The sequence below is a fragment of the Oncorhynchus clarkii genome, chromosome 32 (assembly GCF_045791955.1).
Source record: "Oncorhynchus clarkii lewisi isolate Uvic-CL-2024 chromosome 32, UVic_Ocla_1.0, whole genome shotgun sequence".
Lineage (NCBI taxonomy): Eukaryota > Metazoa > Chordata > Actinopteri > Salmoniformes > Salmonidae > Oncorhynchus > Oncorhynchus clarkii.
The window spans coordinates 37,545,340-37,569,769 of NC_092178.1; the positions used below are offsets into that span (position 1 = coordinate 37,545,340).

At 41.9% G+C, this 24,430-nt stretch overlaps 1 pseudogene; it reads right to left on the reverse strand.

The window, feature by feature from the left end:
* Positions 1 to 7,902: 7,902 nt before the first annotated feature.
* On the reverse strand, positions 7,903 to 23,228 carry LOC139392088 (homocysteine-responsive endoplasmic reticulum-resident ubiquitin-like domain member 2 protein; annotated as a pseudogene).
* Between the last annotated feature and the right edge of the window lie 1,202 nt (positions 23,229 to 24,430).

The following is a 24,430-nucleotide window of genomic DNA, read 5'->3' on the forward strand; positions in this document are numbered from 1 at the left end:
AGTCTCCCAGTCCCTGCCGCTGAAAAATATCCCCAGAGCATGATGCTGCCATCACCATGCTTCATCATGGCGATGGTGCCAGGTTTCATCCAAACGTGACACTTGGCATTCAGGCCAAAGAGTTCAATCTTGGTTTCATCAGACCAGAAAATCTTGTTTCTCGTGGTCTGAGAGTCCTTTGGATGCCTTTTTGAAAACTCCAAGCGGTCTGTGATGTGCCTTTTACTGAGGAGTGGCTTCCGTCTGGCCACTACCATAAAGGCCTGATTGGTGGAGTGCTGCAGTGATGGTTGTCCTTCTGGAAGGCTCTCCCATCTCCACAGAGGAACTCTGGAGGTCTGTCAGAGTGACCATCAGGGCTTTCTCCCCAAATTGCTGTTTGGCCAGCTGGCCAGCTCTAGGAAGAGTCTTGGTGGCTACAAACTTCTTCAATTTAAGAATGATGGAGGCCATTGTGTTCTTGGGGACCTTCAATGCTGCAGACATTTTTTGGTACCCATCTCCAGATCTGTGCCTCGACACAATCCTGTCTCGGAGCTCTACGGACAATTCCTTCGACCTCATGGCTTGGTTTTTGCTCTGACATGTGTGTTGTTATGTGTTAATAACATTTAGACTACGTTACCCAGCGGGCTATGCGGATGGTTAAGGAATTCCTTGCATGGCTAAACATGGGAGTTCTCTAGCTGAAGTATATGTTCATTAAAAGTAGTTAAACCTACGCCCTGGTTTGTCATTATATAAGGAACAAACATAACAACATGCACTGTCAACTGTGGGACCTTACATAGATGTGTGCCTTTCCAAATCATGTCCAATCAATTGAATTTACCACAGGTGGACTCCAATCAAGTTGTAGAAACATCTCAAGAATGATCAATGGAAACAGGATGCACCTAGATTTCTAGTCTCATAGCAAAGGGTCTGAAAACTTATGTAAATAAGGTATTTCCGATTTTTGGGGGCTTTATAAATTTGCTAAACTAAGAACCTGTTTTCACTTTGTCATTATGGGGTATTGTGTGTAGATTGATGAGAAAAAATATATATTTCATCAATTTTAAAACAAGGCTGTAATGTAACTAAATTTGGAAAAAGAAAAGGGGCCTGAATACTTTCACAATACTCTGTATGTAATTGCATCTTACCAGGTGTTACATTGGGGGTATAGAGTTGAGACCCTTGTGATGCTATCATACCATTGGAATTCAATAGATCTCTCTTGAAAAAGGTCACAGAAAAATGTCAATTTCTGAGGAACGTAAATTTCACCAATTTACCCCAGCATATAACTAAATAACTGCAATTGTGACGATTCCAGGTTTGCAGACTCGTGCGACATCGTCTCTCAGTGCGATGATGGCCTAAAAAACACCACCGTACAGGAATGAGTGTGACAAAATGACACTTGTGTATTCAGGCATTTCCTAGTCTTCCCACCCATCCAGCAACCAGGGAAGAAGTGTAAAAGGATGTCAAAGTGCCAAATTCCCAAACAACATAATAAAGCAGATGGCAAGTGAAGCCTAAAGAGAGAAATAAATCAAATTTGAGCAAATAAAAATACATGGATCCATCATCAAACCATAATTTATGAAAAATGTTCATGTTGGACCAATACTATGATAATTGTGTATGTTTCTTAATCCTGTGACAAGTCTGTCTAAATATCAATTCAGTAGTAATACCAGGTGCACAACAAGTAGTGACGTCATCTTGGCAGTGGAGATAGCCCGTCAAATAACAAGCAAACAGACATCTTCAGTACATAAACAGGATCTTCAGTACATAAACAGGATCTTCAGTACATAAACAGGATCTTCAGTACATAAACAGGATCTTCAGTACATAAACAGGATCTTCAGTACATAAACAGGATCTTCAGTACATAAACAGGATCTTCAGTACATAAACAGGATCTTGAAAAATGACTGGTACATCCCAGGTATGCGTTTTGACCTCAGTGTGTGGATTTATTTACCTGAGTTAGCAAAACAAACTGGGCAAATGGCCAAGGAAGAAGGAACAACACATTGCAAAGCACCAAGAATTACTAGGGATCTTCCTCCAGGGATGGAACGCCTAATAAATGGTGCAAAGACTACAGTATTATTTGCATTAAATTAATATGTTTACATTTATCTAAGTGAACATATATCTAACTGAATATTTATCTATAAAAAATCAATAGGGTTTTGAAAAGAGTGGTGAAGCCCAACATGGTTATAAATAGTTAAGATCAATGGCATGTGAACTGAAAATACCTGAGAATGCGTGTTCACAGCAGCATCTGCAGGACAAAGAAGGGATAGGAGAAGTTCTCCCTCAGTGGTGGAGTCCACATGACCCGAGTGCTCTGGAATACATAGCATGAGTTGAGATTATGCACTGATATGATATTTCTGGCCGTTACCGATATCCAATATTTTCCTTGACAAAAAAAATGATACCGATAACCGATATTTAACATTTTTTGTGGGATTTTAAGGATTACAGTTAAATAGTTAACACACACACGGACGCAGCGGTCTAAGGCACTGCATCTCAGTGCAAGAGGTGTAACTACAGTCCTTGGTTCGAATCCAGGCTGTATCACATCCGGCCGTGATTGGGAGTCCCATAGGGCGGCGCACAATTGGCCCAGCATTGTCCGGGCCGTCATTGTAAATAAGAATTTGTTCTTAACGGACTTGCCTAGTTAAATAAAGGTTACACACACACACACACACACACACACACACACACACACACACACACACCACACTGACCAACAAGTTATTTGTTGGCATTTATGTACAGTATGTCCCCATTACCAGTAAAACATAATCAAAACCTATTTCTTTCACTTACTTTGCTGTTCAGTTGTTTCATTCTTACCAGGATTTTTATGGAACGTTTGCATCTTTTTAACACTATTTGAGTGTCAAATTAGATTGTTGACCAATCAGGACCTGGATATGACTGCACGTCACGTAAATAATTTAACACGTTCATAATTTTTGTACGTAGTTATTACACATTGACTACACTATCACTCGTATTTCATATGTCACAACGATTCATCGATATGTATGCTATGATGCTGGTAAAGTTGTCTTGCACCTATAGTACTGGTCATTTAAAAAAGCTAGCTAGCTCATGGACGCAAACAATGTTCTTCCCCAAAAACATAGTAAATAGACATCTGTTTCAGTAGCTATAGTTAGTTAGCTGACTATATAGCCAAGTGTCATCATCTAAAATAATCCTAATTTATAAAACAGTTATTATTTGATTAATGGTGGTCGGACCCAACCCATCTATGTGAAGATAGCCACAATAAGTATTAGCCACAATAGTGGAAAGTATGGCATAATTCTACTATTTGTATTAATTTGCATCACTGTCAATAACATACTTTTATTTTGAAGGCAACCAGCAAATTCCACTATTGTGCCTAATCCTTACTGTGGCTAGCTTCACAACACATAACCCGGTCCGGTCGAGCATCACTTGCCAGATGAAGCTAGCTGGCTGCTTATAACGTTAGCTTTGGGCAACAGGGTTAAGTAGCTGGCTAGCTATTTATTTTCATGAACTGAAGTTAAATTTCACTAGGCAAACAACAAGTGACAACCTAGCTAATACTTTCTCACAAGGATTCCTAAATCATTGCTAAGAATAATGAAAATGACTGCAGGTTCTACTGGTCATTGTTTTCAGGCTGGTTGTATAGGTGCTAGCTAGGTACCAAGCTAAAGCTAGCTACCCCAGAAGTTGTGGTCGAACAAATTTATTACCAACGCGATATTGTAAACACATCGTTCGTGGCAGGTGTTTGCAGACTTTTTTTGTACAGCTTTGACAGTGCTACTGTATCTTTTGACACGCAAAGACCCAAGCAGCGTTCCATAGTATGTATGTCGTGAAGCTAATAGCAGTGACGCTATTACTGTGTAACTCTGTTAGGGCAACATCTGAAAAATAGCGCACTTGGTAGTGTGCACCAGTGCTCGACCAGTCTGCAAAAGTCAACATCATCTACGACAGAGAACGGTTGATTGTCAAGGTCAATGAATTCCATTATCTTGGCTTTAATGGATTTCGCCTTAATTGTCTCACTGAAATGTTCTTACTCTTTCAAATGACTGCTCGACTCATTAAGTTATATAGGTATGCACGGTAGCTTTGACATCAGGTTTTTAACATCGGCGTTAAACCAGACATCGGGCCGATACCGATGTTGGCATTTTTAGCTAATATCGTCTGATTCCGATATGTTCACCGATATATCGTGCATCCCTAGTTGAGATAGCATTCACCACCAGCCAACCCCCATGAGGGTCTAAGATAGTTTCCATACACTGTAAACAACAATTTACATGAATCTCAACAAAACATGCATTTTATTTTACCTTTATTTAACTAGGCAAGTCAGTTAAGAACAAATTCTTATTTACATTGACGGCTTACCCCGGCCAAACCCGAATGATGCTGGGTCAATTTTGAGCCGCCCTATGGGACTCCCAATCACGGCCAGTTGTGATACAGCCTAGAATCGAGCCAGGGTCTGTAGTGATGGATCTAGCACTGTGATGCAGTGCCTTAGACCCCTCCGTCACTCGGGAGTACACAGCTCCAAAGTGCGAAACTCTCTCTTACCTCTCCATGGTTGAAGAAGAGACACAGGATGGTGATGAGACCTCCAAGACAACTGCCACTGGAAAGAACCCCCCCCCCAAAAAAACCCCATCAGATTCTCTCCTAGAGTGGCTAGGGGCACCAAAACAGCATGGATACCAAAGACCATGGTTTAATGGAGTACCATAGGGATAAACTAGCCTGGGTACCAGTCTGTTTGTGCCATCATGCCACTACTTGTCATGGCTTACAACAAACCAGTGGTCATCGACTGGTCGATCTTTAAGGCATTCATAGTTGATCACCAAACATATATATTTTTTGCGCTGTTGACGGTAGGTGCACTTGATTCAGAAGCCCTGCGCACCTGGTAAGCAAAGTGTTTCCCTTTTGGACCATTTCATTTGTCTGAAAAGACAAACTCTTTTGAGCGTGCCTACTGCGCTGGCCAATCAGATAGCTCCAATCAACATGCCTGCAGCTTCCACGACCCGAGTCAAAGCAAAGTTTGATACTAGACTTGAGATTTCATAACCTTTAAAACCATGACCAGAGAGAAAACTGTCAAAGCATACAGCAAAGAGCTGCACTTTTTATGAGTGAGTTCATGTTTAAGTTTTTATTCAGCACAGTCAACACTGTTCTACATCAACACTATTGCAAAACATAAAACGCGCTTCTCCCTACTTCCAATTGCACTGCCGCCGCAATGAATAAGTAGCCAAGTGTATTGATAGCCCTGCGATTTCATTATTATTTGCAGCTCGTTGTGTCTATTTTAATATAGAGGAATATTTCACTTTCTCTGGTCATAGGGAGAAAAAAATATTTGTGAATGAGGCAGATGCAAATGTAGATGCAGATGCTGTGCGACTTGAGTTTCGCCATCAGGTGCAAGACGGCGTACCCCCTCTCTGGTCAATCTCACCACAGGAAAGGAAGGAGAGAGCAGGGACCATGAGAGGCGGACCCTCTGCTGCTCTCTCCTTCCCTCCACTGAGATTAAGACAACTGGGAACTCTGAAAAAACGAGATAGCCATTGCTTTTCCTTAGTCTTTGTTTGGTGAAATAAATAAATATCTGCACTTGCATATTTACAAAATGATAAATTATTGCTAGCAAAATAATACCAGATAGTTCCAACTCCTACAGTGCCTCTGGGAAGAGATTGAACCTCTTCAGAGCATTGATCACAAGAGGGTACTCCATACAAATAGCATGGTGCTTTGATGAAGAACTTGAAATAGGAATAATACAGATCCTGACAAATAAAACCAACAAAATGTTTACAGCAATACCTATGGGCCAAAAAGACGTTAGCTGACTTGGGCTAGTTGATCTGGACATTTCTATAAATAGCTCTCTAAGGTATGACTAACATTACAAAATTAACTGATAATGCACCACACAATTTTGAAATTGCACCTTGTGCATTCTACTATTACAACTTTCAAGAGTAAGTTTAACGCTGGACTGAGTTTATTTTGCGGGAGCGGGGGGATCACTGCAATAGACTAATTACCTTCACATTTCTGCACCTGGCCATTGACTGCTGAGGCACAGTAGCTAGGTTATAGCCTACATACAGTACCTGCATAGTGAACTTACCAATGTAGAAGTCCAGCCAAGACAGCTGTCAAAAAGGGGCACACAGGTTTATCATCAAATTAATGAATGCTCACTGACAGTCATTGGCTACTAATAACTATAAACTGGGTAGTTCGAGCCCTGAATGCTGATCGGCTGACAGACGTGGTATTTCAAACCGTATACAACGCGTATGACAAAACATGTATTTTTACTGCTCTAATTACGTTGGTGAACAGTTTATAATAGCAATAAGGCACCTCGAGTGTTTGTGGTATTTGGTATAGCAGACCGTATACCACGGGTATGACAAAACATTTATTTTTACTGCTCTAATTACGTTGGTAACTAGGGGTTTGTGGTATATGGATAATATACCACGGTTAAGGGCAGTGTTCAGGCACTCCGCGTTGCGTCTTGCGGAGAACAGCCCTTAGCAGTGGTATATTGGCCAGTTACCACACCTCCCCGTGCAATATTTCTTAATTAGCTAATAGGTTCGTTAATATTTGAGGTGAATATTGACACTTACCAAGAATGACTGATTCCAATGTTTATAAAATCTCGCAGATTATCTCTGATGAAAACAGACACGTCAACTCCCATCTTCTTTGGTTTGCAAAACTCATTTGAGAGAAACACATTTCCGTGCCTGTCGTTTGTTGACATGACGGCCAAATGCAATGCCTTTACCCTTTCCACCATTCCGGATGACATCGGTTGATTGTAACAATTACTCATCGTCCCTTTCAGAACTAAATTGGGCCTGATCGACTGAACTGAGTCATCAGGTTCAGACTTCGAGTCCGATAATACATAAAAAGATTACACAATTGCCACAGATACCAGCTAAGCAACTAATTTCAGTATTTTCAACCGGTTATTTTCTTTGTCAAACTTCCTTGTCAAACTTAATGCGCTAACGTTAGTTTCCTAACTGCTAACTGGCAAGCATTTTTTTGGTGCCACTCAACCTCAGAGGACGCGCCGCAATTTATTTAGTAACCATGTAAACCCAGTATCAGGACGGTTTTACTGCACCATCGTTATATTGATTCATATAAAAAATAATAAAAAATATTCATGTTTTTTTATACTGGATTAAATATTTTCTTTAAAAAAATAATAGTTGTCTGTTCTGATGCTCACGACCGTTACCAACAAACGAACGCCAAGGTTCCATTTTAACAGATTACGCGCCAAACACATCACAACAAATATGATTTAGGGTACTTTCCAACGGATTGCTTGAAGTTTATATTAAAATAATACACTTATTATACAATTTAACAATTATTTCAACTATAGACAGTACATACTTGATCATTCTTTCACACAGAAATAGGGCTCATTATCATTGTAATAAACAGACTATATTACACAGGGATCAATGTTCTCTGTCTTCTTACAAGTCATAGTTTCCTATACTACAACGACTGAGAAGATCATACTGAAGAATATTTAGATCTCATGACATTGAACGTTTCAAATGATGTCCTTTTCCCCCAAAAGTGTCATTGTGTTGTTCACTTCAACACCTTTTTGTCCGTGACCGTTCAGTTCTTTGGTAGTGCCCTGTGATCCGGTAGATGTACAATGATTGTGTAGACCTAGGGGTGAACTCGCTGGGCATACTAAAGATAGTGTATTCAGTCCAGTCACTAGTGCCATTCTGACTTCCATGGCTCATTGGCTCAGTTGGCAGCATTGGGGGGCCCCTCAGGTATAAGAGACATGAAGAACGTGACAATAAATGACCAAGTTGTAGAGAGGAAGCCAACATGGGGAATAGCATTGGGATCCTCTGGTCCTTCCTCTCCACAGTCCGCATCGTCATTCCCTAAGCCGTCATCCATCACCCGCTCCTGTGTAGGTCCAACAACAACTGTAAAAATGGATAGATTTTTTTCCCCCTCTTACAATTGTAATCATTCACCATAGCAATACCATATTACGTTACCAGACAAGCATTACATAAATCATGCATCACTGCTATTGCAAATTATATGACTCTATCATTCCAGGGGTTCTGTCCTGACATTCAAAAGCACTTAAACTAGAGTTAAAAGGTCAGAGGTCACAGATGACCTACCGTCTCTTGGAGGTCATGATGAAGGTCCGAAGTTCGTTCTCCGGGTTAAAGGGGGAACCACGCTGCTTGGTGCCTAACGAAAACACAGAGAAACAGCCAATAACAAACCCTGTGATACATAATGAGTGACCATTTCATAACACATTTGTTGGGTCAAAGAGCCAAGAAGACCCGGATAGAAAGGTATAGGGTTAAAATAATATATTCAGAACAATCTCACTTTCCATTTACAGAATTTGTACAAATACACTGAGTATACCAAACATTAGGAACACCTTTGCTAATATTGAGTTGCACCCCCTTTTGCCCCCAGAACAGCCTCAATTCATTGGAGAATGGACTCTACAAGATGTTGAAAATGTTCCACAGGGATAATGGCCCATGTTGACTCCAATGCTTCTCACAGTTGTGTTAAATTGTCTGGATGTTCTTTGGGTGGTGGAATATTCTTGATACACTCTGGAAACTGTTGAGAGTGAAAAACCCCGCAGTGTTGCAGTTCCCCGTTTAAAGACACTTACATTTTTTGTCTTGCCCAATCACCTTCAGAATGGCACACCTACACAATCCATGTCTCAATTGTCTCAAGGCTTAAAAATCAGTCTCCTCCCCTTCCTCTATACTGATTGAAGTGGATTTTTAAAATTTAACTAGGCAAGTCAGTTAAGAACAAATTCTTATTTACAATGACGGCCTACCCTGGGACAAACCCGGACGACGCTGGGCCAATTGTGATGTGATGCAGCCTGGATTAGAACCAGGGACTGCAATGATGCCTCTTGCACTGAGATGCAGTGCCTTAGACCGCTGCGCCACTCGGTAACATCAATAAGGGATCATAGCTTTCACTTGGTCAGTCGGTCATGGAAAGATCATGCTCCCAGAGCTATATAGCTATCTCTTTCGATATTGGCAAGACAGCACATACAGTGGGGCAAAAAAAGTATTTAGTCAGCCACCAATTGTGCAAGTTCTCCCACTTAAAAAGATGAGAGAGGCCTGTAATTTTCATCATAGGTACACTTCAACTATGACAGACACAATGAGAAAGAAAAATCCAGAAAATCACATTGTAGGATTTTTAATGAATTTATTTGCAAATTATGGTGGAAAATAAGTATTTGGTCACCTACAAACAAGCAATATTTCTGGCTCTCACAGACCTGTAACTTCTTCTTTAAGAGGCTCCTCTGTCCTCCACTCGTTACCTGTATTAATGGGACCTGTTTGAACTTGTTATCAGTATAAAAGACACCTCTCCAAAACCTCAAACAGTCACACTCCAAACTCCACTATGGCCAAGACCAAAGAGCTGTCAAAGGACACCAGAAACAAAATTGTAGACCTGCACCAGGCTGGGAAGACTGAATCTGCAATAGCTAAGCAGCTTGGTTTGAAGAAATCAACTGTGGGAGCAATTATTAGGAAATGGAAGACATACTGATAATCTCCCTCGATCTGGGGCTCCACGCAAAATCTCACCCCGTGGGGTCAAAATGATCACAAGAGCGGTGAGCAAAAATCCCATAACCACACGGGGGGACCTAGTGAATGACCTGCAGAGAGCTGGGACCAAAGTAACAGAGCCTACCATCAGCAAGGGCATTGAAGATGAAACGTGGCTGGGTCTTTCAGCATGACAATTGTCCCAAACACACCGCCCGGGCAACGAAGGAGTGGCTTCGTAAGAAGCATTTCAAGGTCCTGGAGTGGCCTAGCCAGTCTCCAGATCTCAACCCCATAGAAAATCTTTGGAGGGAGTTGAAAGTCCGTGTTGCCCAGCAACAGCCCCAAAACATCACTGCTCTAGAGGAGATCTGCATGGAGGAATGGGCCAAAATACCAGCAACAGTGTGTGAAAACCTTGTGAAGACTTACAGAAAACGTTTGACCTCTGTCATTGCCAACAAAGGGTATATAACAAAGTATTGCGATAAGTATTTGGTCAATAACAAAAGTTTATTTTCCACCACAATTTGCAAATAAATTCATTGAAAATCCTACAATGTGATTTTCTGAATTTTTTTCTTCTAATTTTGTCTGTCATAGTTGAAGTGTACCTGTGATGAAAATTACAGGCCTCTCATATTTTTAAGTGGGAAAACTTGCACAATTGGTGGCTGACTAAATACTTTTTCCCCCCACTGTACATCGAGTTCTGGGGCAAGTCTAGTATGTCACCGCTAAGGACACACAGCATTAATTTGAGAGGGTGCAGGGAAATACTCACAGGTATAGCAGCAACATGGCGCCAATCACCATGACGAAGCGGCTAAAGGATGAGTAAAAGTGAACTATGCTGAGCAAGATGGCGGCGCAAGACACAGTGTACACCCAGTCCAGCCAATCACAGTTCTGATCCTCGTCGTTCAGCAGCGCCTCCGCTCCCTGGGTGTTCAACTGGATGTTGGGGTCGCCATGGGGCTTCTCCAGGGGAGGCGGGTTCAGAGGATCCGATTGGCCAGGCTGGGCCGAGAGCAGGTCAGGCCTGAGATGGTGAGACGAGGCAGCCAACATCTGACAGAAGGGCGAGGGAGAAAGACAGAGAGAGAGAGGGAGAGAGACAGAGAGAGAAAGGAGAGAGAAATTCATGTAAAGAGCAACTGGATTAGTAGCTAGGTTTCCATCTAATTGTTCACAGATTTCATGCAAATATTATAAAATCCACATAAAAAACAATATTTGTGCATGAAGGCGTTTCCACCGCCATTTATCGCACTATTCATTTTCACGACACAAAAAGATCTCATGTCGTACAAACATTTTCTGTCGACAATTATGAAATTGTACCGACACTTCCTCGTTCCATCAGCATGGTCGTGACTTTTTTTTCCATGAGTCAGATAATTCGTCCACCTGAGAACCTGGTTCGTTTTATATAGAGAAGATCTGAAAGTGAGATCATTGTGATTGAATCTCAGTGATTCCATGACACAGCATGGGTAATTGAGCATATTGTCACACAGTTATTGGGAGACAGCAGACTTACTAGTGCATGTAGTATTGCCGGGCGTACACCTGCTGCCACCACAGCAGTGTCATGGGATTGTACTGTATGCCAGGGTAGGCTGGCATGTTGGTGGGAGGGCCTTGCTGTGGCGGGAACTGGTTCCACATGTAGCTAGCTGCAAGGTAAGTACACAGCTGCGGGGTAAGGGGTTTGGGTATTATCAGTAGACAACAAGCACATTAACACATCAAAACACACAGGAATCTATTGTGAAGTGAGAGCTCTCAACAGTAGTTCACCTCTTGGCCAATCATAACGTGTCCAGAACTAACCGTGTTGGCGTATAAGGACTTACCCTTAAAGGCAGGGTGTAGTGCATGATTAGGGGCGGGGCCTGTCTGATGTCTCAGCCCGTCAAAGCTCTCTTCAGAGGAGGTTGATTGACTCTGGGAGGGGACATTGGGGCTCTGACCCATCTGAGAAAACAGACAAATACGTTTGGAACTCTACTTTTTTATTTCACCTTTATTTAACCAGGTAGGCCAGTTGAGAACAAGTTCTCATTTACAACTGCGACCTGGCCAAGATAAAGCAAAGCAGTGCGACAAAAACAACAGAGTTACACATGGGATAAACAAACATACAGTCAATAACACAATAGAAAAATCTGTAAACAGTGTGTGCAAAACGAAGTAAGGAGGTAAGGCAATAAATAGGCCAATAGTGATTACAATTACAATTTATCTATTTACACTGGAGTGATATGTGAAGATGAGGATGTGCAAGTAGAACATACTGGTGTGCAAAAGAGCAGAAAAACAAAAACAAATATGGGATGAGGTAGGTAGTTGGTTGGATGGACTATTTACAGATGGGCTGTGTACAGTTGAAGTGATCGGTAAGCTGCTCTGACAGCTGACTCTTAAAGGTAGCGAGGGAGATATAAGTCTCCAGCTTCAGTAATTTTTGCAATTCGTTCCAGTCATTGGCAGCAGAGAACTGGAAGGAAAGGCGGCCAAAGTAGGTGTTGGCTTTGGGGATGACCAGTGAAATATACCCGCTGGAGCGCGTGTTACGGGTGGGTATTGCTAAGGTGACCAGTGAGCTGAGATAAGGACGGGCTTTACCTAGCAAAGACTTATAGATGACCTGGAGCCAGTGGGTTTGGCAACAAATATGTTGCGAAGACCAGCCAACGAAAGCGTACAGGTCGCCATGGTGGGTAGTATATGGGGCTTTGGTGACAAAACAGATGGCACTGTGATAGACTGCATCCAATTTGCTGAGTAGAGTGTTGGAGGCTATTTTGTAAATGACATCGCCAAAGTCAAGAATCGGTAGGATAGTCAGTTTTACGAGGGTATGTTTGGCAGAATGAGTGAAGGATGCTTTGTTGCGAAATAGGAAGCTGATTCTAGATTTAATTTTGGATTGGAGATGCTTAATGTGAGTCTGGAAGGAGAGTTTACAGTCTAACCAGACACCTAGGTATTTGCAGTTGTCCACATATTCTAAGTCAGAACCATCCAGAGTAGTGATGCTATAGTCGGGCGGGTGGGTGCGGGCAACAATCCGTTGAAGAGCATACATTTTGTTTTACTAGCATTTAAGAGCAGTTGGAGGCCACGGAAGGAGTGTTGTATGGCATTGAAGCTCGTTTGGAGGTTTGTTAACACAGTGTCCAGAGGAGGGCCAGATGTATACAGAATGGTGTCATCAGCGTAGAGGTGGATCAAAGAATCACCCGCATCATTGATTTATACAGAGAAAAGAGTCAGCCCGAGAATTGAACCCTGTGGCACCCCCATAGAGACTGCCAGAGGTCCGGACAACAGGCCCTCAGATTTGACACACTGAACTCTATCTGAGAAGTAGTTGGTGAACAAGGCGAGGCAGTCATTAGAGAAGCCAAAGTTGTTGAGTCTGCCGATAAGAATACGGTGATTGACAGAGTCGAAAGCCTTGGCCAGGTCGATGAAGACGGCTGCACAGTACTGTCTTTTATCAATGGCGGTTATGATATTGTTTAGGACCTTGAGCATGGATGAGGTGCACCCGGGACCAGCTCGGAAACCAGATTGCATAGCGGAAAAGGTACGGTGGGATTCAAAATGGTCGGTGATCTGTTTGTTCACTTAGCTTTCGAAGACTTTAGAAAGGCAGGGCAGGGGGGATGAAAATGGCGCCGTAGAGAGAACACGGTGTTTCAGCGAGCTCTCGTGGCATTCGTAAATTTATATTTTTACATTAATCTCCTAGCTTGAAAAAGTGGTAGAATTGGCTAAATAAGTTACCATATAATGAGTCTTGTCGGCTTTTTCGCAAAAATCTCCGACAACATGCCCAACAGAACTACTAAGAAGTCGACCAAAACCACCACCCCTGTGGATGTGCATGAGGAGCTAGCTAACGTTAGCGAGGCTAGCACCATTGCGGATACAGGCACAATGGACCTGGTGATTCAAAAGATGACTGATAACATTACTAAAGTGATCAATGCTAAGATAAGAATGGTCTTGGAAGCAATAGCAGGCCATTCAGCTGAACTACAGAGGGTTGTGGAACGTGTTGTTGAGGCAGAAGGAAGAATTGATGCAGTGGAAACTTCAACTACATCTATGGACGCTAAGATAAAAGCACTTGAGAAACAGGTGCGTGAAATGGCGGAGCACATTGACGACTTGGATAATCGAGGACGCAGATGCAATATTCGTGTTGTGGGACTCCCGGAAAATTCTGAAGGGACACGTTCAGTAAAATTCTTTGAGGAATGGATCCCTGGCTACCTACAAATGGACACTAAGGCTGGCCGTGTGAAGCTGGACAGAGCCTATCGCTCTCAAGCACCGATACCCGGTCCCAATCAGCGCCCACGGCCGGTGGTTATAAAGTTCCACAACTTCACCGACAAGCAGCGCGTCATGGACGCGGCTAGAAACATCCTTTCTGATGGTAGTCAACGTAAAAGTCCCAAGGTCTCATTCTTCAATGATTATTCCACTGCGGTTGTACGAAGACGCAAAGCGTTTGATGAGGCGAAGGCTCGACTCAGGAGAATGAAGATGGACTACGCACTGTTGTACCCGGCCACATTGAAGATTATGGTCAACGGATCACCTAAAAAGCTCTACACACCTGAAGAGGCTGCTGCGTTTATTGACTCTCTCGGGAAAATTACTTTTAAGCTGCACCTCAGCAGCATTGGATAACTTTGTTTATTTTTGGTTGAATCTGATCATGAAACAGTGACGTGAGTCCTCACGTACTCCGGCTCAGTAATATTCGTATCTTTATTATTTTTCTTGCTAAAGTAATAGCCGCTATAGCTCAGGCTGAGATATGTGTGAATCCATATTGGTGCCCAGGCTTGGTTTTAGGTGGAAGAGCCTCAATATTCTTCTATATATTTTCTTTTCCATACATATAAAGGATGAGGCTATGGAGCGGCGATGCAGACTTAAGAGTCTACATTGGAGAGTTGAAATCCCCTGCATGTTAGCTAGTGGGAAAACCCCCTTTTGGATCTTTACATGTTTACCACTTAAGGTCTTGAATTGTGTGAAAGATAAATTTGGTCGCTTTGTTATAATTAATGGTACTTTACAAGGGCAGAACATTTTTATAATGAATATTTACATCCCCCCTGCTCACCCCCCTGATTTCCTCACTAAGGTTTTTCTAGACTTTTCAGAATTAAACTCGGACACTGCAGTGGTTGGAGGAGATTTTAACTGCTTGTTGAACCCCCTTATTGATAGGTTCCCCAGCGGTATAGCTTCACTCTCTCCTCAAGCTAAGTCACTTAAAGCTATTTGTGATGATCTGGGGTATGCGGATGTCTGGAGAGCTTTTCATCCCTCCAACAGAGAGTTCACTTTTTTCTCTGCACCTCATGGATGTCAGACTAGAATAGATTATTTTTTTGTGCCCAGGACGTCTCTGCAGTCTGTTCTATCCGCTAGGATAGGAAGCATAGTCATATCTGATCATGCTGAGGTGATCCTGGACATAAAACTCAACGGGGCATTCAATCGGTCAAGACATTGGAGGTTGAACACAACCATTCTTAAAGACCATACATTCACATCATATTTCATTACAGAGTTTAAAGCATTTTTCTCTATTAACTCTCAATCAACAGATAACCCCTCGCTCCTTTGGGAGACCTGTAAAGCGTATGCCAGGGGTCTGATTATGTCATACACAGCTACTAAGAGACGGAAAAAGCGTGAAAAGCAAAAAATGTTAGAGGGTGAATTAGGAACTAAAGAGAAGGACTACATTAAAACGCCCACCCCTGCCCTATTAAAGGAAATATCAGTCATTAGATCAACGTTAGACTCTCTCCTAACACAGGACGCTGAAAAGAAAATGAGATTTGTCAGGCAAAAGCTATATGAACATGGCGATAAGCCAGGAAAGTACTTGGCATACCTAGCTAAAAAGAGAGCTGACTCAGTCAATTGCTACTATTACTGACTCTGATGGTAATCATTTATATGAAAATAAATTGATAAGTGACTCATTTAAGAAATTTTATACAAATCTTTATGCCTCAGAACTGCCAAATGATGCACCCAAATTAATGGAGAACTTATTTTGTAAGATTGAGCTCCTTACTATCTCCGAAGAGCAGCAGTCCCTCCTTAATGCCCCTATTACCAAGGAAGAGATAATGTTCGCAATTAAGAATCTGCAAAATGGTAAGGCCCCAGGACCAGACGGGTTTTGTAGTGAGTTCTATAAAGAGTTCCATGGCCTGATCCTTGAGCCATTGCGTGATATGTTTAATCACTCATTTTCAAATGACCAACTCCCTCAAACGCTGAGAGAAGCCAACATTTCACTTATTCTCAAAAAGGGAAAATGTCCAGAGTCTTGTTCCTCGTACAGACCAATTTCCCTTCTGAATGTGGATAGAAAATTGCTTTCTAAAATTCTAGCCACAAGATTAGAGGACTCACTGCCACTAATTGTGAAAGGAGACCAAACTGGCTTCATTAAGGGCCGTAAGTCATGCAACAATGTCAGGCGGCTTCTTAATGTAATTCAAGCTTACCAACAAAGTGCTGTGGATGGTCTTGTGCTCTCCCTAGATGCTGAGAAAGCATTTGATCGTGTGGAGTGGTCTTACCTATTATTTGCTCTAAATAAATTTGGTCTGGGTGACAACTTTATAAAATGGGTGAAAGTTTTATATGAAGATCCTCAGGCTGCTGTCCTTACTAATGGGCTAAGGTCAAATAGCTTCTCTATACACAGAGGTACCAGACAGGGCTGTCCTTTATCCCCCCTCCTCTTTGCACTCGTTATGGAACCACTGGCCGAGGCCATCAGGGTAACGCCTGCTATACAGGGGCTGCTCATTGGTGATGTTCACCATAAAATAAGCTTGTATGCTGATGATGTCCTGATATTCATCTCTAGTCCCGAGACTTCAATTACAGCTCTTATTAATATTATTGAATTATTCAGCGAATTCTCAGGCTACAAGATTAACCTAACTAAGTCAGAGACTATGCCACTTGGTAGCCTGCACTCTGTACCTAATACTTCTCCCCCCCTTCTCTTTTAAATGGTCTCCCTCAGGTTTCATGTATCTGGGTATATTTGTAACTCCTAAATTCCAGCAAATGTACAAAGCCAATTTTGTTCCCTTGTTTGATACAATAAGACAGGATCTGGAGCGCTGGAACTCTCTCCCGATTTCTTGGTTGGGTAGAATATCCCTCTTGAAAATGAACATTTTACCTAGACTACTTTACCCAATCCAAATGATCCCAGTATTACTCTCCAATAAGGTAATAAAGGATGTAAATGGATGGCTAAGTTCCTTTATATGGAGTAAACGCAAGCCAAGACTTAAGATGGCAATATTGCAGCTGCCAAGTTCTATGGGTGGCTTGGACCTGCCCAATATCAGGTTCTATCAATGGTGTGCCCACCTTTGTTATATTTCTGACTGGATCACAAATGATGACTCCTCTATTTGGTTAGACATTGAAACTTCTCTTTCAAAATACCCCTTACAGGATCTTTTATTTTTCAGAAGTTTCAAGTCTGTAGAAGATCACTGCAATAATCCCGTTACACTTAACACACTCAAAGTATGGAGGTCAGTTCAACGCTTCCTGGGAAGGTCCAAACTAACCTCTGCTCTTACCATAATTCTTAACAATCCAGATTTCAGTCCAGGATTGCTGGATGCCGGCTTTAACTTTTGGCTTAATAAGGGCATACGCAGGCTAAATGACTTATTTGTTGATAAGATTTTGTTGTCATTTGAGCAGATGGTCGAGAAATATCGACTCCCAAAGCAGGACTTTTTCCGCTTCCTACAAGTAAGACATTATATCCTGAAGAGCACCACCTTAATTGGTAACCCTGATGTGTCTGTCATTGAAAGAATGCTTTTTTTCCCACAAAGGAAAATGTCTGTAAGTCTGTTTTATGATACTTTAAGGTCCCTTTCTGCTGTCAACACACAGAGGGTGAAACAAGTGTGGGAGAAATAATTGTCTGTTACTATTGACGAAGAGATGTGGGAGGACATTTGGAGATATGCAAAAACAATATCTATATGTAATCGTACTAGAGCAATCCAATTAAGAATAATACACAGATTGCATATATCCCCAAATCGCAGACATGCTTTTAGCCCCACTTCCACTTCCCCTCTGTGTCTTAAATGCAAAACTGATACAGGCACTCTAACACATTGTTTATGGTCACGTACCAAAATACAAAGATACTGGTCTGGTGTTCAGCAAGAAATTCAATAGATCCTAGGGGTTGATCTAGAATTGGACCCAGTTTCTTTACTGTTAGGTCTCCCTAGTAGGCAGGTTACTTCTGTGGGTAAAAGGAGGCTTTACAACATCCTTACCTTCGCAGCGAGGAAAAACATCCTTTTACAGTGGATTAGTGATAAGGTTCCTTCTATTAAAGATTGGCATAAGGTACTATTTGAATGGGTGCCTCTGGAATATCTGACATGTACATTGCATTCTAAAACAGACCAGTTCTACAAAGTATGGGAACCTTATCTAAATTACCTAGAACCTGAGGTATCAGCTATTATGCTGCAAGGATTCTCGTAGAATGACGGGGATGTATGTATTTCAGAACTACACTGTACGTTCCATGTGTGGAACCTAACCTCTTGGTTTAAACGGAGCTTTTTTGTTTAATTTCTGTTTGTAAGTTTGTTTAAAATGTATGTATTGAGAGATGCAATGATGGTGATGGGGTGAGAGAAGCACCGAGCGGGAAGAGGAAAATGGTGTACGAATGTATGGGTGTGTGTGTGTGCGTACGCGTATATGTGTGTATACGCATGAGTGTATGTATATGTATGGGTGTGTGTATGTATGTATGTATATGTGTGTATGTGTATATATGTATATATATATATATACGCGTAGATATGTGTAAGTGGGTGCTGTTTTTCTTTTTTTCTGTGTGCTTTGTCTCTGTTGTTGTATCTCTTAATATGGGTGAAAATTGTGAAATTCCAATAAAAATACTGTTAAAAAAAAAGAAAAAAAAAGAAAAAAAAAGAAAGGCAGGGCAGGATGGATATAGGTCTGTAACAGTTTGGGTCTAGAGTGTCTCCCCCTTTGAAGACAGGGATGACCGCGGCCACTTTCCAATCTTTAAGAATCTCAGACGATATGAAAGAGAGGTTGAACAGACTAGTAATAGGGGTTGCAACAATGGCGGCGGATAATTTTATGAAGAGAGGGTCCAGATTATGTAGCCCAGCTGATTTGTAGGGATCCAAAGTAGAAGTCCTAACCGACTTGCCAAAACTATAGTTTGTTAACAAGAAATTTGTGGAGTGGTTGAAAAACTAGTTTTAATGACTCCAACCTAAGTGTATGTAAACTTCCAACTTCAACTGTATGTATGTATGTATGTACGTACAGTGGGGAGAACAAGTATTTGATACACTGCCGATTTTGCAGGTTTTCCTACTTACAAAGCATGTTGAGGTCTGTAATTTTTAATCACAGGTACACTTCAACTGTGTGAGACGGAATCTAAAACAAAAATCCAGAAAATCACATTGTATGATTTTTAAAGTAATTCATTTGCATTTTATTGCATGACATAAGTATTTGATACATCAGAAAAGCAGAACTTAATATTTGGTACAGAAACCTTTGTTTGCAATTACAGAGATCATACGTTTCCTGTAGTTCTTGACCAGGTTAGCACACACTGCAGCAGGGATTTTGGCCCACTCCTCCATACAGACCTTCTCCAGATCCTTCAGGTTTCGGGGCTGTCGCTGGGCAATACGGACTTTCAGCTCCATTCAAAGATTTTCTATTGGGTTCAGGACTGGAGACTGGCTAGGCCACTCCAGGACCTTGAGATGCTTCTTACAGAGCCACTCGTTGTCATGCTGGAAGACCCAGCCACTACCCATCTTCAATGCTCTTACTGAGGGAAGGAGGTTGTTGGCCAAGATCTTGCGATACATGGCCCCATCCATCCTCCCCTCAATACGGTGCAGTCATCCTGTCCCCTTTGCAGAAAAGCATTCCCAAAGAATGATGTTTCCACCTCCATGCTTCACGGTTGGGATGGTGTTCTTGGGGTTGTACTCATCCTTCTTCTTCCTCCAAACACGGCAAGTGGAGTTTAGACAAAAAAGCTCTATTTTTGTCTCCTCAGACCACATGACCTTCTCCCATTCCTCCTCTGGATCATCCAGATGGTCATTGGCAAACTTCAGACAGGCCTGGACATGCGCTGGCTTGAGCAGGGGGACCTTGCGTGCGCTGCAGGATTTTAATCCATGACGGCGTAGTGTGTTACTAATGGTTTTCTTTGAGACTGTGGTCCCAGTTCTCTTCAGGTCATTGACCAAGTCCCGTGTAGTTCTGGGCTGATCCCTCACCTTCCTCATGATCATTGATGCCCCACGAGGTGAGATCTTGCATGGAGCCCCAGACCGAGGGTGATTGACCGTCATCTTGAACTTCTTCCATTTTCTAATAATTGCGCCAACAGTTGTTGCCTTCTCACCAAGCTGCTTGCCTATTGTCCTGTAGCCCATCCCAGCCTTGTGCAGGTCTAGAATTCTACCCCTGATGTCCTTACACAGCTCTCTGGTCTTGGCCATTGTGGATAGGTTGGAGTCTGTTTGATTGAGTGTGTGGACAGGTGTCTTTTATACAGGTAACGAGTTCAAACAGGTGCAGTTAATACAGGTAATGAGTGGAGAACAGGAGGGCTTCTTAAAGAAAAACGAACAGGTCGGTGAGAGCCGGAATTCTTACTGGTTGGTAGGTGATTAAATACTTATGTCATGCAATAAAATGCAAATGAATTACTTAAAAATCATACAATGTGATTTTCTGGATTTTTGTTTTAGATTCCGTCTCTCACAGTTGAAGTGTACCTATGATAAAAAGTACAGACCTCTACATGCGTTGTAAGAAAACCTGCAAAATCGTCAGTGTATCAAATACTTGTTCTCCCCACTGTATGTATGTATGAATAATCATCTCAGAAGCAGTGTGGATTACAATAGAAAGTAGGCCTAGATAAGCCATGTCTGTTTGTGCTCTTGCCATCTCCATAGCTCATTGTCAAGGCATTTTTGGCATGGCAATGAGTTGGCATGATAGCACAAACAGACTGGCACTCAGGCTAGCCCAAGGTGTGCTGGGATGATGAAATGTGTGGCAATCAATGGATGTTGCATGCATACCGGTAACTCACCGTGGAGCTCGTAGAGGGGACTCCAGGGGCCTTGTTACTGTGGCTCCTGAGGACCTTGGGGGACCCAGGAGGGGTGGTACTCATCCTGCTGTAAGAGTCATCCATTGCCAGTAGCAAGGACAGCTACACTATTCCATTAAAATACAATTGTCAAAGTAATCAGCTTGACTTTAAGAATGTAAATCTAAGATGAATGCATACACTGCCATAATCTCTGGACAGAATATCAGGTGAAGATGAAATATAAGAAAATGAATGCAGCAGACAGACCTTTCTGAGCACATCTTTCAGCGTTAAGTGATCCAAGAGCAGCTTCCCAGAATACACCAGCCTCTGGTCTTTGGAGCTCTACAATGAAAATCGGACAGTTCAGAGCATAGAACAGCTTATTTATTATCTGACCCTGCTGGTCATCTATGAACGTTTTGAAAAAAACGATTTGGCCACATGTACTCTTAAATCTCAGTTTAGTTCATCAGTTAGACACAGGTTTTTTTCTGGATCAAAAGGGGGCTTAGGAAGCCCGAAAAAAACACTTGGGCTGTACGCCCAGGGATTACAATGGCAGAAAAATCCCTGCGACAGGTGTTAGGAAACCAAGGATTAAGTTAGTAGGGTTGGGTAATGACAACGCCGGGCAGCAAAGAAATAGCATACATAGAACAGATCTACCGCTTCTTACACTGGCTTTCAATGAGAATGACAGATTTATAACTCACATTTCTATGTGAATTTGGTCAGGTCACCCAAAAAGTCACACATTGCCGCTTTAACAAAGAAGGCTGTCACCTGGTTAAAACTATTATGGTAAACAGTGATAGATGACACTAACCAGAGAAGTTGGAGAACACACAACAGACTGAGATTACCAGACGAGAGTGATTTTAAGTGCTCAGTGTTTACTGAGCAGGAACCATAAGGAAATCAGAGAACAAAGGAATCTCACTGCCCTCCTTACAGCCGGACGTCAAATCTACACCCTTTCAAGGCAAGAATCTTTTCAAATACAGGCCCAGCACAACCTTTCATTATTGCTTTATCCTCCTCCCACCTTTCTTTTATCCCCACAGTTAGTTATTCAAGGTTATTCAACTGTGTTTGACATTATTTTGGTCGTGGTGGTGGGTTTTAAAAATGAATTTCCATTGGTAATAGGTTCACATCACAGACATTAGGCTCTCCATTTTAGTAATATGACATGAATTCAAAAGTGTTGGCCTAGATATAAAACGGATGTTTATTCAGGTTAGGAAATCATCCCTGTGTAGCAAAAAGCAATTGCAGGGGTACATAGGATGTTAGTGCAGAAAATGTGATGGTGAATTCAGCAAAGACTAAATTAAGCTAGATAAGACTGTCAGTATTCTGCAGTCCTTTTTTTCCAGACAAATAAACGAGGTAAATAAAACACACGACACGGTTTATAAACCTATACTACTAATTGGCTCATTCACATCAAAGCAAACCCGAGCTAGGTTCTGTTTCTCTCTCCAACTAATAGGATTTAGCCCACTCTTTGAAAAATATTCACGTAAACAACTGATTCAATTCAAATTCGTCCTGGACTACTTGGCTATGTATCCTACTTATAGCCAACTCCTGCATCAGATCACAACGCATCCAGTCACTTGCACCTTTGTACTACAGATAATCCTCAATGATGGCTGCTGTAACTGTGCATACAAATGCAGCCCTGGAAATTTGAGGAAGGAGTAGGCCTAATCCACTGGGGACAGATGTCAGTTCAACATCTAGTTTTGTCAGTAGCAGTTTGACATTTGTGACACTGATAGTCTGCCTATATAATGTTTCAGGGAGAGCGACAAATTGTCCTAGGTGGCTGTAACCTCCATGAATTAAAAAGTTAAATAAACAAGGAAGTGATTTTCAGAATCAAGACATCCCACATCAGAGTGGACATGACTCTATTGTTCTATTTTATTTCATCTACCATGCAATATATTTCTAACTGAATGTTCTATCTGAACCAATAATTTTTTTATATACATTACTGATCTGAACAGACCTCAAGGGAAATGAAAACTGAGACCAATCTCACTGTACGTAAGCCATAACCAACTCACCGGTTTACTGGGATATAAATGTGAGATATGGGTTTTTAGTTTATCCACTGTCCAGTTTAGGAAGCAGTTGATTGTCTGGTCATCATACCTCTGGTCGGGTGCCTTAATGACAAGGATAACAGGACTATCGGCAACACCCTGGTCCATGTTTTACACCATCTGTTAGTGTCCTCCTGGAGTCTTATGGTGCCTTGCATATAGCCCAGAGATGTTGGGCTGGAACAACAGAATGGTCTCTTCCAATGCGGACGAAGACTAAATGCTATCCAGCTGCAAGATATAACATTAGCTGATACTTGGCCACCGCATTGAAACATGAAAAAAAAGATTAAAGACACATTGTTATGGGAAATTAACACTGTGTTATGCAAGTGGATTTGAGTTCCACAGACTACATACAGTGCCTTGCGAAAGTATTCGGCCCCCTTGAACTTTGCGACCTTTTGCCACATTTCAGGCTTCAAACATAAAGATATTAAACTGTATTTTTTTGTGAAGAATCTACAACAAGTGGGACACAATCATGAAGTGGAACGACATTTATTGGATATTTCAAACTTTTTTAACAAATCAAAAACTGAAAAATTGGGCGTGCAAAATTATTCAGCCCCCGTAAGTTTTGTAGCGCCACCTTTTGCTGCGATTACAGCTGTAAGTCGCTTGGGGTATGTCTCTATCAGTTTTGCACATCGAGAGACTGACATTTTTTCCCATTCCTCCTTGCAAAACAGCTCGAGCTCAGTGAGGTTGGATGGAGAGGATTTGTGAACAGCAGTTTTCAGTTCTTTCCACAGATTCTCGATTGGATTCAGGTCTGGACTTTGACTTGGCCATTCCAACACCTGGATATGTTTATTTTTGAACCATTCCACTGTAGATTTTGCTTTATGTTTTGGATCATTGTCTTGTTGGAAGACAAATCTCCGTCCCAGTCTCAGGTCTTTTGCAGACTCCATCAGGTTTTCTTCCAGAATGGTCCTGTATTTGGCTCCATCCATCTTCCCATCAATTTTAACCATCTTCCCTGTCCCTGCTGAAGAAAACCAGGCCCAAACCATGATGCTGCCACCACCATGTTTGACAGTGGGGATGGTGTGTTCAGGGTGATGAGCTGTGTTGCTTTTACGCCAAACATAACGTTTTGCATTGTTGCCAAAAAGTTCAATTTTGGTTTCATCTGACCAGAGCACCTTCTTCCACATTTTTGGTGTGTCTCCCAGGTGGCTTGTGGCAAACTTTAAACAACACTTTTTATGGATATCTTTAAGAAATGGCTTTCTTCTTGCCACTCTTCCATAAAGGCCAGATTTGTGCAATATACGACTGATTGTTGTCCTATGGACAGAGTCTCCCACCTCAGC